General features: G+C 36.4%; 1 protein-coding gene and 1 long non-coding RNA gene across 2 annotated transcripts in view; one reads left to right on the top strand and one right to left on the bottom strand.

The window, feature by feature from the left end:
* Irsp53 (Insulin receptor substrate 53 kDa) overlaps nt 1–14,984 on the top strand; it is a 292,637-nt gene that overhangs the window by 60,075 nt on the left and 217,578 nt on the right. The gene's annotated exons all lie outside the window — the stretch shown is intronic.
* On the bottom strand, nt 7,177–11,451 carry LOC143149054 (uncharacterized). Its single transcript, XR_012992678.1, has 3 exons — nt 8,055–11,451; nt 7,584–7,698; nt 7,177–7,521 (listed from the first exon to the last, which is right to left on the bottom strand). It is a non-coding gene; the product is annotated as an uncharacterized LOC143149054 (long non-coding RNA).

Below are 14,984 nucleotides of genomic sequence, written 5' to 3'. Positions count from 1 at the left end.
AGAACCGAGCGAAAGCAACTTTCTCGCCGTGCCGCGTGATCTTTCGCTTCACGGGTTCCTCCGCGAACGACAATCCTACGCGATTTTCCATTCGGCGAGCACGTAGTTTCAGGAAACGCGAGACCACCGTTGCCTCTTGCTCCGCGTTTAACATCTACGATCGTTGTTACAGCGGAACATCGATCGTCGGAAACGTCGATTATTCGAATGTCGATTGTTCGAAGTCGTGGAACTGCTCGAATAATATCGTATTGGAGTATTTTGAAGATATTCGAATTCTACGAACGAATATCGAATATTTGAGTAGTCGAATGTTATGGATAAACTTTCAATATTTGAGTGATCGAAATAAACTTTGCATATTTGAGTAGCCATAGCATTTGACAGAAATTCGAATATTTGAGTAGTCGAATGTTATGAATGAACTTTCAATATTTGAGTGGTCGACTGATACGAATAAACTTCTCATATTTGAGTAGCCATAGCATTCGATAGGAATTCGAATATTTGAGTAGTCGAATGTTATGAATGAACTTTCAATATTTGAGTGATCGAAATAAACTTTGCATATTTGAGTAGCCATAGCATTCGACAGGAATTCGAATATTTGAGTAGTCGAATGTTATGAATGAACTTTCAATATTTGAGTGATCGATTGATACGAATAAACTTCTCATATTTGAGTAGCCATAGCATTCGATAGGAATTCGAATATTTGAGTAGTCGAATGTTATGAATGAACTTTCAATATTTGAGTGGTCGAATACTATGAATGAACTTTTAATATTTGAGTGGTCGACCGATACGAATAAACTTCTCATATTTGAGTAGCCATAGCATTCGATAGGAATTCGAATATTTGAATAGTCGAATGTTACGAATGAACTTCGAATATTTATGTGGTCGAATGCTCTGAATTTGAAGTCGTGTTAGGTCAGACGTCTTAGTCAGTCTTCGTATCATCTGTGACTGAGCAAAAAATACTCGACACTATTTATATTTTTCTCTTTACTCATGGTATAACATTATCTTGAAACTGATCTTTATTTCTCCTTAGAATACACTGTAATTATAGAATTCGACTCACATGGACAATGTTGGTAGAAGACTTACTATATTGAAGTATTTAAGCATACAAGTATTATCATTCAAATATTTGAGTATTCGAATATTACTATTCAAATTATAACATATCACATTCACTCGGGTGTGCACCACGTCACACTGTTGAGGTTCTGTGGACATTCAGATACCCTGATCCGTGCACGTAACGTTCGTATACTCGAGTATCTCATAATCATATTACTATCGTAATCACGACCACGATCGCTGATAATGTTGATCCAACATCTCTTGTCGATCGATAAATTTTACTTGTTGTGTTCAGCTCGAGGACTCATTCGTTCGACGCTCAATTGCCCGAGTCATCGCGATATCAATAATCCCGGTACATTTAAAAATATTAGAATTGCTTCCGCAGTGAAAGAAGAAAACTTTCACCGACTTATTAAAACTAAAGATTCCAGGCGATGCGATGGTACAAAGTTTTCGAAATAAATTTCTGTTTTACTTTTTATGTTGAAGCTCGTTGCAGAAGTCTCGTTGTAATTGTTTTTCAAGAAAACCACTCAGAGTTCACGAGCACAATTTTTACAATGCGAAAAGTTGTTCATTCTTCTTCGCAAAAGACGTAAGGGCGAAACTAGTACGGATATCGAATAAATTAAAACCTTATTCCTCCTCTTTTACAATTGTTTTTTCTACTTCTTCGTTGAAACTAAACTTATTTAACTTGTACGCTATCGCTCAAAAGTTTTCGATTGCTTGTTACGTGTACATTCGATAAAAGAGTAAAAGTTTGAATATTATTTTTAAACAGTCGATAATATACAATCGAATTTTATTATGCCACTCTCTATAATTTGATAGATAGATAGATTCGAGGAACAAAAGAAATATTAGAGAAAAAACAATATAATTATACACCTACATATTATTTGTTACTCGATATTACTATCGTTTAAAACTTAATTGTTAAACGTAATTTAAATGCTACACTAATCAACAGTAAACACAATTTCAATTGAAGTTTTTATTTATAAATCTGAAAATTTGTATTTCTTTCAAAGATTACAGTTTGATGTTTCTCATCCTTTCTAAAATGTTTACCCTTGTTAGAAAAATGAACAAATATCTGTGAATTTCGTTTTTTTGCTGATTACAGCCGCGAGCTCGATATGTAATTTTACTTATAGATTTTCGTGCACGATACCTATTGAAAATATATCTAAATTCAAAGACGCGGTAAGACATTCTTGCAGTAAATGAAAATAAAGTCTGGTTTCACAGGACGCGCGATCGAATATTGTTGAGCGGATTCTATGTGGTCTTAGCAAGAGCGGCATGGTCGTAAATTCGGGAAATGACTTCACCGGGCACGAATTTTCGTTAGCAACGTCTAAAACGTCCCTTCGTAAATTCACGAAATGACTGCCGATTCCGTTCGAATTTTCGTTAACAACGTTCGAAACCCACCGTCGTAAATTCGTGAAATGACTCGATTACGTTCGAATTTTCGTTAGCAACGTCTGGAACGTAACGTCGTAAATGGAACGAGCTGCGGTAGCCCCTTCGATCATGACTCTGCAGCCACGTTGCACCGGTGCAGTTGTGCAACCAGAGGTGCACCGCTGCGTTGCGAGAAGGTCGTAGGTGCTCCCAGGTAGGTTAGTCGCCCAGCAGGTTTCCATCGTGACCAATGGTCTCCTGGAAGCCGCGTGGAAAGTCCTCCGCTTGCCATTGGAGGATACGCAAGAATGTCTTCCGGAAAAGACGATCTCGCATAAATTTACGTCCGAGTGGAAACGCGCGCGAGACCCCATTTAACGAATGTCCACGATGAAACTACAATTAACGTTCCTGCGTTAACCTGAATATTTTATTAACTTCCCGATGGTTCTTACGATTATTAACCCTTGAATAGAACGGTATTCAATGATCGTTTAGATTTCATTCGAATGATCGAGTTTTAATATCGATCGAATTTTTTGCAAAGAAAAGTGGGACGTTTATTCAAATTGAACGATCGGTAAATTAATCGTACAATCGTTTTTCAGCTCTTGCATGGAAGATATGTGTTAATTTCAGCATTGAGAAATATTTAGAAACTTTGTTTCAATTGCACTATCGCTTACCGAAATGTGTGAATATTTTAAAGTGGACCAATCTTTTGGAAGTTCTTACGATGCGAGTAATCCGGTGTACCATGCAAACGAACATTCGATGAAGAATGTATTTCGCTGACCACACAAATCGTGCAAGTTTTATCGACAGAAATAGAACAACTCGTGGTAGTTTTCTCGGTCATGATTGTCGATTAACGTTGTGCAATCGCGGCTGCAACTCTTGCAGAAAGGTCGAAGGTACTTTCAGCTGGGTCAGTCGACCGGCGGGTTTCTAGCGCAATGATTTTCACGGAAGTAACGTGGATGGTTTCTCATCATCGAAACACAGTAGTGATTGTCTCTAGATAAAAGAGACGATATTAACTTGAAACATCAGTGGAAATGGATTCATCGATCGGACAGAAACTCTCCGCTTTCGTTGCTTTCCGAAAGTAATTTTCAAAGAGCATCTTTCTTTGTCCTAATGATACGTCATGAAACTATAATCACGATCGATATCTTACTTTGATATTACTACATATTGCGATATAGGTATGATCAATTTAATCTGAATATTGTTCGAGTACAATTACTGATTAGAAGCTTATGCATTAAAATAAAGTTTATCGTTCGAGAACAATTAATACTTAAGGATATTCAACGATGTTTTTATCATCGTATTCGTTAATTCTTAATTATACCGTTACTTGATATTACTTTCTTCTTCGGTAATTTCATTGGTAATAAGTCACAAATGAAATGTTACTTTATAATATTGCTATTACAATTTTAATTTTGATATCGTTCAGGAACGATTAACACCTTAGAACGTTTGACGATATTTTTCATCGTTCTACTTATTATTTCTTATTTTTACTGTTATTCGATATTACTCTCCTCTGCAGTAATTTCATTGGTAATAATTAATATTCCCTGTTCGATGTGTCTCGAGCTCGCTGCTCCGGTGCTCGGTGCACCGGAATAAATCAAATCCAATAGGTCAGAATTCAAATACATAGATTGATATAGTAGTGAGAAGCGAGGCGTGAAGTAAGATTTATACCTATATAGTTCTCTGTTTCGTACACGCATATATCTTAGCGGCGAAGTTTCTCGGACCCCCTCGATACACACCTAACAGGGGAAACTTCAAAATTATCTGCTTTGCGCGAACTACAGTCTATGGAGATCAAACGATGTCTCGCGGATCCGTAAACCGGTTCGCATAGGTACCACTGGTTTCGAAGTAAGCCTCTTTTATAAATGACTAGACATAAAGCAGACACGAAAGGGCTGTAACATCCAATTAAGATTAAGTGCACCGATACTGGCTCCGTTAACCAATTATGTTAACTTACGAGAAACCGGCGCATCTGAATATTTATTAGGGGGATTATTTATCGATAGACATTCGTTTCTCCTCTCCGCTCCGTTTGTATCGACAAGAGTTTCCAATGTGGTTCGTTTCTAGCTTGTAAAATTGGTAATCGCTTTCGATTTATTTAAAATTTGATTTCGACTGTGCAGAATTGAAACTAATAAAATCCAGTACACGCGTTTGTGCGACGATTTTTCCAAAACACGGATTATCGTTTACTAGAACCAGTCAATATTTTAAAGCGAGGCAATATTTTGAAAGCACTTTTGACATCAATAATTTATTGGTTCACTGTGCAAACCAACGTTCAATTAAGAATGCACTTCGTTTCAAATACAGTCCGCGACAGAATGATAGCACGCTTTGAATTATTTATACATTACAGTATCTTGCAACACACTCGATGTGCCGAATGAAATTGCAATTATTCGTTATACAAGAGAAATGTATCTATGTACGAAATTAGAAAGAAAGAAATGAAATTGATGTGACGAAATAATAACTCATTTTTGCGAATTAGTATGCACAAGTGAAAAAAGAATGTTTGTACATTTATTATAATTTTTGTAATAATTTGTGACAGTTAAAACGTCCTTATAAAATTTAATTTTCCTACAACTATTGCAAATATGAATTTTTATAACTGCTGTCGACCGATCGTGGTTAAAACACAAGAAACAATTCCATTTACTACTGAATACATTTTCTTGTGCAAGGAAAGTTTACAATTTTATTTAACATATAAAGCGAGGTTGACATTTGTAAAAATATTAAACTTACCGAATTACGAAGATTGCATAAAAATTTCAACGGTCCACTCTTCAGACACCATATCGTTCAATTATTTCGAACAGTGTAATAAAGGTTCTGAAAGCTCTCGAAATTTATAATGGAACAAAAAATACACGATGTTACGGTCGTGAAACGTTACATAGGATACTGGTACAATATTCTATATATTGCGGAAGTGTGTTCATATCTTGCTCGCAGACTGTATCTCTTGGGGCAGAGGCTCCATGGAATCACGAGTGTATCCCTGGTGTGACAGAATCCCGGACAATGTCGTGGTTCGGCCAGGGAACACCATGAATCCAAAGGATCGTATAGATCGTGGTCTCGCTACGGGCGAATGCAATTAAGGATTACGCGGGCGAGCGTAATCGTTCGAACAATGCCGGACTTTTACTCCTGATATTATCACGCTATTGTACTATTGTATCCTGTGCGATACTAAATCGAGAGATAAAGGTAAAGGTTGAATGAAACGGGGAATGAGAGGTGGCGGTGGTAGGAGTAGTTTTATAACACGCTTTGTAACGTATCCGTAAATCCTTCAAAAGCTGATTCAAAAAGGGTGAAGGGTAGAGTTTGATCGCGTAAATTTTGCTTACTCGTGAAATATTTGTTCGAAGACTAGCAACGAACGATAGAGAACCGAGAAGTGTTTCGATATTATCGATGCACTTGCATTTGAAATTGTTATTTTTCTAGCAAGCCATGCTGAGGAATAATAATCCCACATGTACACATATGTCTTTCTAAGCTTTTTATTTCTTTTTCCAAAAGAACTGTTCCTAATCTTCTCCGAAAAAAAAAATACAAAGTAACTGTTTCTTTTTAAACTAAAATACAGAGTAGAGAAGTTCTATGTAGAGAGGAATGTGAAAGGGACCGAGACGAATCGAATCACTTTTTGCTTGATGGTGAAAAAAGAAGAGTCGAACATTAAAAAGCTAATTTTTTATTGTAAGTTTGTAAATAGCGTCCATTGGGTTTAAACATTTGTAAGAAGTGTATGAGTATGAGATAAGCTTTAGTTTTTATATGTATATAAATGGCTCTGACAAGAAGAGCCTTTTCGTCTTTTCACCGAGGTCGATGATATAGTAGTCTTTCGTTTAGGTTTCAGACTGAAGTAATCCTATGTATACAAATTTCAAAGCGAGCAGGTTACACGAATATCTTACGATACAATTAGTCTAAAACGTATCAAATACTAAGTTTAGACACCGTGAAAACTAATAACAATAAATACATTTGAATTTTCAAGCTTAACTTGTTGTGTTAAATACGAAATTGCAGACTGTGTATTTTGGATTCACATCAAACTGGTTATGTTCCCACGTATCGCCTGCACATTTATTTAAAAATAAAACTATTTTCTGTTTTATGATTATTGCTTAGCAAGAGCGGAATATAATGGTTGAAATGTTTAAAATAAAAATAATAAAATGCTTTGGAAGATGTATGTACACGTTGTATTATTATTTTGATAAACTCAACAGCAATCTATATTATTATTCTAGAGAATATCGATTCAAGACTTGTCGAGACACGTGATTATCATATTGATGCATATCAATGACTCTCATTTGATGCCAGTTCAATCGTATTCGCAACTCATCAGAAATAAAGGAAGCAATGGCAACACTTAATAATCACTCTGAATCATAAACATAATTAATAACTCTTTAAGATTAGAATCCGATGAATCTTTCAAATTCGAAACGAATGTCACAAGCTGTTTGACGACAACAATAATAATTGTACGATAAAATTAATATTTCGTTACTTCGAAGATTTATTACTATGATACAAGGAATTCGTATAAAATTAGGGGATTGGTTTCGAAAAATGGAAAATAGATAAAGCTTTATTCAAAGTTATTCGAACAATTCACAATTATTAATAGTAGATTAACTACTGATCGTAGTCTTGTCGAGATCTAAGCGATACTTAATGTTTTCCATATTCCTTCAGTACAAGTTTCCTATTTTTATCTCCGTGAATCAATAATCGTGGAATTCGTGTAAAGAAAATTTGTTCGTCACATTATTTACAATCATTTCGCACGTTGTATCGTGCAAAACACCTGAATTCGATCGTATTTTTCTTACAGACTGCGTTCACCTTGCTCTCTCTATCTGCCAATGAAATAACCGATTGTAGTAATCCGTTTAATTCTACGTTCAGAAATTCCTGTTGACATACACTTCAATTAAAGTCGCGTTAAGCAGCCATTGAATCGTTTTTCTTCTCACCGTTTAACGTTGTCTCGAAGAATACCTTTCTGTTTCCTTTAGCTCTGCAACTTAGCCGTCCACGGTACATCATTCTCAATCGTCTTATTGCGTGTCTCGACCACTTGTCATTTATCTAAAAAAAGAAGAAAAATAAAAAGAACATCTTAACGTTTCTTCGATAAAGTGAATTAATCGTCCGAGTCGTCTCCTGGAAATAAAAAAACCCCGTTACACGACGCGATGGCTCCTTCGTTATCTACATTTCTCAGCCAGCTACTTGGCACTGTAAATTGACGTGAGCAGCCGGATAATATTCCGAAACCAACTAGAATGGATCGAAGGTATTGTTGCTAGCTGGTAACCGTGGTTATACAAACTGCTATCGAGTCAAGAGAGCGAGGAAGAGAGGCGAGAGGTCGAGAGGGAAGTATAGAATGCGAGCAAGGAAGACGAGGGAACAAAGAGTGACAAAGATAGAGGTAGACTTACAAGAGAAGGGTATATCCCTTTCTCTAGCGATAGTAAAGTCTAGTTGCTCCAGGGCACTTAAATGGTTGCGTAATTCCGCCAGAGCATTCCACCGGTCCGCTGTTAGCAATCTGTCTGACTATCCGGATCACGATTGACCGATTGGCAAACACGATAGACACCGGCTGCTATTCACTTTGTCCTCTAGGTCCTCCGAAGAATCCTCCGTTAAAGCCGAGAAGCGAGTAAAGAATCCACAGTTAAAGCAGAGAATCGAATGGAAGCTGACGCGTCATAGTATGAAACAATATAGCTGAACGTTTCGCTGTAAAGCACGTATAGCGAATCGTACAAGTATTCGTTTATTTCCGCAGCTACACGACTTCAAAGGGATCGGACAATACGGTATTTAAATATTTTTCTCGACCGTTTGTCGTTAATTGTATTTAAATTGCAACTAGAGGACAATTATTTCTTTCGGAGACGTTCACTGTGAAACTGGTGCGAGTTCATTTTTGTTTCGAGACACGAGTTTTTGTGTTGCAACTAAAACACGTTGATAAGTAGATTTATCGAGTGTTTAAAGAATGTAAATATTAACCAAAGAGAAAAGAAACTATCAATCTTATTTTTATCGCACAAATAAATTTCGTAAGTACAGCTCGTTGCATTAAATGTAATGTGTGTGTATGTGTTTTGGTACAAATTTTACAGTCAATGTACCATTCTTTGGAAGTGTAAATTTTAAAGTACTTTTCGTGTAAAATTTAATTTTTTCTGTTACACACCAATGTGAAGAATCGATAGAATAACGAACCGATGCAATCTATTTTTATTTAATTTCCGTATTTCGCGTATTTTCTGACAGTTGTATTAATTCAAATGTATTCCTATTCTTTTTTATTGCTAGTGCGATCAAGGCAATTGAAAGAATTGTTGTGTACAGGTGTTCTGTACGACAGTAAGTTTATAATATTTTGCAGTCGTTATTGGCATAGGGAGATAACAATATTTTTTTGTACGTGGATTTACATCACGTTAATAACGTTAATAATGTTTTTCTCATTCGGTTTAGCAACAGAGCCGAAGTCAACGCGACTATAAAGAAATGTTATCTCGTTGGCACTGATCCTTCTTTAGAAGCAGAATAAACATGTTTTGTGAGCAATGTTTGTGGCAATTCCATGTTTTTCAAATATGTATTTATACTATTTTCGTAATAAAGGGCTCGTTTATTGTAACATCTTCGCAAAGCTCTGAAATCGTTCTAATCAAGCACATCTGCACAGGAACAGAACAAATATAATATTGATAAAATGTACAATTAATTACCATGAAATGTCAAAATAAAAACTTATGAAAATTTGGAATACTGTAGAAATAAAATATACCAAACTCATGTACTTCTAGGTACAAAGAATGAACATTTGTCTACAAAGATGTCCTAAATAAGAGATTGAAACGTTCCTAAACAAAAATTATGCTTGTTCACTATATTTATAATAATTGTACATACAACTTCGTCGAAGACGAGGTTTACTATGTCATCCTTATTGACGAATGCACCATCGATATGCTAACTTCTTTCTATTTGCTAACTTCTTTTAGAATCTATGTTTTAAACCAGAAATATTTTACGAATTTTCACGCGAGCTTCTTTGATCTTTAATTCACTGTTCGTTTCGAAGTAGAATATTCAATAATGAATATTTGTTTGAAATGTTCTACTTCTCTCTAACCGTGTCGTACCGTAACGATTGTTTTGAATATAACAATCGACATATGCATTTACACTAATACAGTCATCGATAAGAATTCCATAATATTTATTCTAGAAGAATAACAATCGTCTGAAGTCAGCACTTGGGCTATGCGAATACTTCTACTATATATTGTACAAAAGTGTACTATTGATATTGATTTTTCAGATTCGTTGAAAAATAAACTTGAACGTGATCTCGATAATGTGACTCGGTAAATAGGAAAACGTGTTCGCGGTGTTTTTCCATCGGACAGGGGTTAACTCCCGCGTTTATTCAAACGGAGAAATCCGTGAAATTTGGGAACATAGTTGTTTTAAAATGATCGTGATACCTGTTCCGAATCAGGCACGGGGTGCGCGTTTGAAATGCGAATAAACACGCGAATCGGAAGCGATATTTATTTTTCCAGTCGAAATTGACGCGATATTGTCGGTATAGATGTTTACACAAACAAAACAGCCCTCGTGCAATTGAATATTCTCCTGTTACAGTTTTATACCTTTTATTCCCGTGTTTTCCGTTGGACTGGAAATTGTGCTCCTATGTTTACGGAATATGTTGGCGTACGTGAACAAAATAGAAAGCCGCGTGTTCGTGTACGGCAAAGTGTCTGCATATTGCGTGCTCGAAGAAGGAAGAAGATGACTAGGGAAATAAGAAAGAAAAATAAGAATGAAACGAAATGCTTCATTCTATTGGATATGAATTTATTATCTGATGGAAAACGTCGAGTTTCATTTCTGATTGGAAGCAAGTCGTGGAATTAATTCAGAACATATCGATACTAGGGGGAATATGGTGCAATAATTTTTTCAAATTGGAAATATCAACGACGTTCTATCGATTTGAACAATATTTATTTTTCAATGGATCGGTTGATCGAAGCTGCAAATTGTTGAAAAATGAATTAATTTTACACGAAACCCGAATCTATTAATTGGGAACTCTTTCAGATATAAAAAATTGATGTGTTTTCTATTTTCACCAAAATCTAGCATCAATTGTATAAAGTGGTATACAAAATCTAACAGTTAGAGAATACTGTTCAGACATATTAAAAAGAAAGTCAAAATATTAACGAAAATATAACATTTTCCACGAAGAAGATGCTCACTTTTTCTAAACGTTTATCTAGTTTCTAAAAATTCCAAATCTATTCAATTCTGATGACCAAAATTAGAGAAATCCATCCCAGCGTGCAACTATGACACTCGAATAATGTAAACGTATTTCCCACATACTTTAACATTTTCTTCCAAAAATTGACAGAAATTTTGTTCAAAGAATACACTCTAACATTTATATTGTACGTTCCGTATCGCTGGAAAAAATTCCGAAATACCAGCATTTCGTTCATCCAGAAAAGAGATGTTCACTTTTGAGCAAATAGTTAAGTCGCAATACCTGCAACACGAAAGATTCACAAGAGCAACAAAAGTATAATTTATTTGTCGTGCATCGAACAACTTTCACTTTAACGATCCCGAGGGTTCATTTGGATCGTTATTGCAGAACACCGTTCAGTTATTAAGCGGTTGCTTAATATTGTTCGAACGTCTCCGGCACCGAGTAGAAGAACACCTGTCAAAAAAGACACAAACGAATATCCCTGTACGCCAGACACTCGAAACATTTCCTTGCCAATTTTTCACTCGAAAGCGTTTTCTCGCCAGTTCCTCGATGTGCTCACGCGCCACTGATAATTATGCCGCCTCGCTTCTCCCTTTATATACCATTTCGTGGAGTCCGTCAACGAGTGGAAAAACCTGCCCGGGGAAGACGCGGGAACTCGTGAGCCGAAAGATCGCGCTGCGTAATTTCGTGACTAATTAACTGGCCACTTCTGGGCCTAGCAAGAAGTTCGCGATAATTACCGCGTCGTTGGAGTGGCCGACGATACGAAATTTGCTCGGTCAGCGCGCGAATTTAAGTGCGGGACTCCCGCAGTCCCGCTGTTTCGACTCGAGCCGTAGCTAATTTGCTTATCGCGTTGAAAGTTCATCGAACGACACGCCTCGACGTCGATAGACGCGGAATTTACCCGGAAATCGAGTTCGGTGAACCGATGATCGACGCGAAAGTTTATCCTATATTTTGAAATCCACGGAAACTCCAGTGGGATGAGCTCTCGTGGAAGCAAAACACTTGCCAAGTCTAATTATTCTATACCGGATCGTGTTGTACTCGTTGCGCTTCGTTTTGGTTTTTTTCGCTCAATCGGTTCGATCATTGTAGCGAGAATCGAGATATTTCGAACGTTTTAATAATTGTGTTCGACGTGCATGATTATTTTTAACAAACTTCTTTCTGTCAGGATTGACGTAGTAGTGTGATCTCTTGATTGTTTGGTTATTTAACAGGTAGATCTTTAATTGTCGTATCAATTATTGATATTGAATAATTCATTGACAATCTGAATATTGAACATTAGTAAATATTATTGAATACTGCTTAGAGATTCAATATTATCGAATAATATTTAGAATTTACATATCATTGTATAATACCGATACCAATGGTATACCATTAAAATAAAACGATAATGCGTGAACAATGGAATTAAATTTCGCGATTTTCTTCTGTTTAATTTATTTATCAACTACACAGACTTCCGTAATCGTCGATGATCCCCACTTTTTTTCATAGGTGTATGATTTCAAATTCTTTCGTACACTGAAATTGCAATTGTACATCTTACGAATACGACACGATCTTACGAGTCTCGCTGACTCCTGCGGAAAAGACCATCTATCCTCAAAGAACTCTAAATGCCATGCTATGCATTTTTAACGCGAAAGAACACTTTTAATACACCCTTATACGATCGATAATGTACTCACCGAACTCGCCAGCGTGCAAGATCTTGGCACACTTTCTCTCCTTCATTGTTCTTTGTGGAGCGGCGCTGAAGGATCGAATCCACAGCTTCGAGAGCCTTGAGCTTCGCGATAAAATAATCTACAGACTTCAATTCTATGCTCCGCTCCTAGTGGTTCTCTCTTGGAATACTGTGTTCCTCTATCCGAAGCCCTTATCATTTGACCGTATTGGTTCTTTGGAAAATATCCAAATACCGCAAGTTTCTACGTTTTGTTGTACTTAAACTAAGATAAGCTATTCCAAAGACGTGCCATCTGCACGACTCGATTCTCTTTTGTATTCTCGAGATCTTGGAATTTCTTAAAGTTAATGATACACTTAAGACACTTGGACAATTTTACTAAATATATTTAATGCCACACGCCGTGTAATTTAAGCAGCTATGTAGATTGTATGTGCGAGCTGGCTAACGGTGTTTTTCGTCCTTCAGAATTGTTCCGAATTGATCGTTTTTTTTTAGAAATTCGTTGAAAAATTAGGACTTAAACCACTTGTACAGATTTTCTATTTACTATATATATTCTGTGTACCGTTACAATACGGTCTTTACTCGTATAATAATAACAATGATAATAATCGGTAACTCGCAGAGAAATAAACGATACTAGCAGAGAGAACAATGGTACGCGATAGACCAGATATTTTTAATAAAGTAAAGAGAACGGTGTACGTGATAGACATTATAGTGTCGAATATACATAATATCTAAACAGTAATAACAGAAGAAAATAGAAAATATTCAAGAAGGAAAATTAATTTGCAACGGTGAACGAGAAATGTAATCTATACATTTATAACAATATTCGCTACAGGAGTCATACCGCTGAAATTACACAATAGCATTGAGCAACTCAAGCTGTATGAGAACATGTACCTAGAGCTACGAGAAGTTGCCATTTTAAACACATGGCGTGGAACACTTGGCGAAACCTGTGTACCTCGCTAGAGTAACCCAAAAACAAGAGAAGATATATACAATAATAGTCCTAATAGTAACGATTCGGTTGCGATAGAATATTCATTGTCGTTAATTGGAAAACAGACGTTTCCAATTTCAGAAACACGAAATTTAAAGATCAATCAAGAACTACTCATTTACCTACTTCTCAATGCTTTCTAAAAATGTTTCGATGACGTTTCAAGGTGAGATGCATCAATTGGAGAACTGACGTTTTCAATTTTACAAAGATGAAATTTAAAAATCGATCAAGAACTGCTTCGTTGCTTCTCAATATTTTCTAAAACGTTTTAAAGACCTTTTAGAAATAAAAATGAAAAAGCACGGCGAGATTGAAGTATCTCGATACAAAGTTTTCAACCGTAATCGCAGAGTCAAAGGAAACTTTTCAAGCGTGTAGAGCACTTCGCTTTTCGAAACGGAGGGGTTTTTTTTATATTTTTTTTATATTTTTTTTATATATATATTTCTATTGATATTTCTACAGCAGTACGTGCAGTATTTTAAGATCGTAACGTGAAAGATTTTATGCAGAAACGAAGTAACTGCGGCGCGAGCTTAGAGAAACGGTTTCGCAAGAACTTGTTACCGCGGTCTTGCCGCAATTTATCTCGAGGACTTAAAATTGTCATGTATTTTGCAGTTGCTGTTGGCGTGGAAATGTAAGTCCTTTAAAGCCGTGTGGCAAAACACCTGCTTTTGTATGCCGTCTCGCGTCCCGGCAAAAATTTATCTCACTTGACCAACTCAAAACGCTTCTCGCGCATCCCGGCTACGTTTCTTTCCTCAACGTCCTTTACCGTTCTGAACACGCAACGAAATAAGACGGTGATTCCAGCCGAAGCTATTCTTTTCCGAATTTCATACCGTGTTCCCGGCATTAAACTACGGGAAATTGCGAAAACCGTAGCGTATTCTTCACCGGCAACGACATGTTCGCGTGCTCGAATGTATGGCTTTCTTAGGCCACGAGATACGAGCTCGGTAGAATTTTTGCCCGCACGGGTTGAGAAATATCCACTGTCATACTTCTTCTGAAATTATCTCTCCGGTAATACTCTCGAGAGATGAAATGAAATTCTTCATCTTTTCGCGGTGGAAATTTACACGACGCGTAGACTTGAATTTAAACAGCGTTTCACGTTTCATAAAGTACAAATTCCTTTGTAATCGTTCCACTGTTAGAGGGACATCAGTTCCCGATAAACGATTAAATGAACAACATACGTAACTAATACAGTATACGAGTAAACTGCACATTGGGTACATGGTTAACAGAGATCTTTTTTTCATTGTGTATTTCCTCTATATTTATATTTTCTCCATAGGTATCTCTTTACTCTACGTGTA

The sequence above is a fragment of the Ptiloglossa arizonensis genome, chromosome 7 (genome assembly GCF_051014685.1).
Source record: "Ptiloglossa arizonensis isolate GNS036 chromosome 7, iyPtiAriz1_principal, whole genome shotgun sequence".
Classification (NCBI taxonomy): Eukaryota; Metazoa; Arthropoda; class Insecta; order Hymenoptera; family Colletidae; genus Ptiloglossa; species Ptiloglossa arizonensis.
Note: the sequence above shows the minus strand (reverse complement) of the source record. Positions and strands in the feature narration are given on the sequence as shown.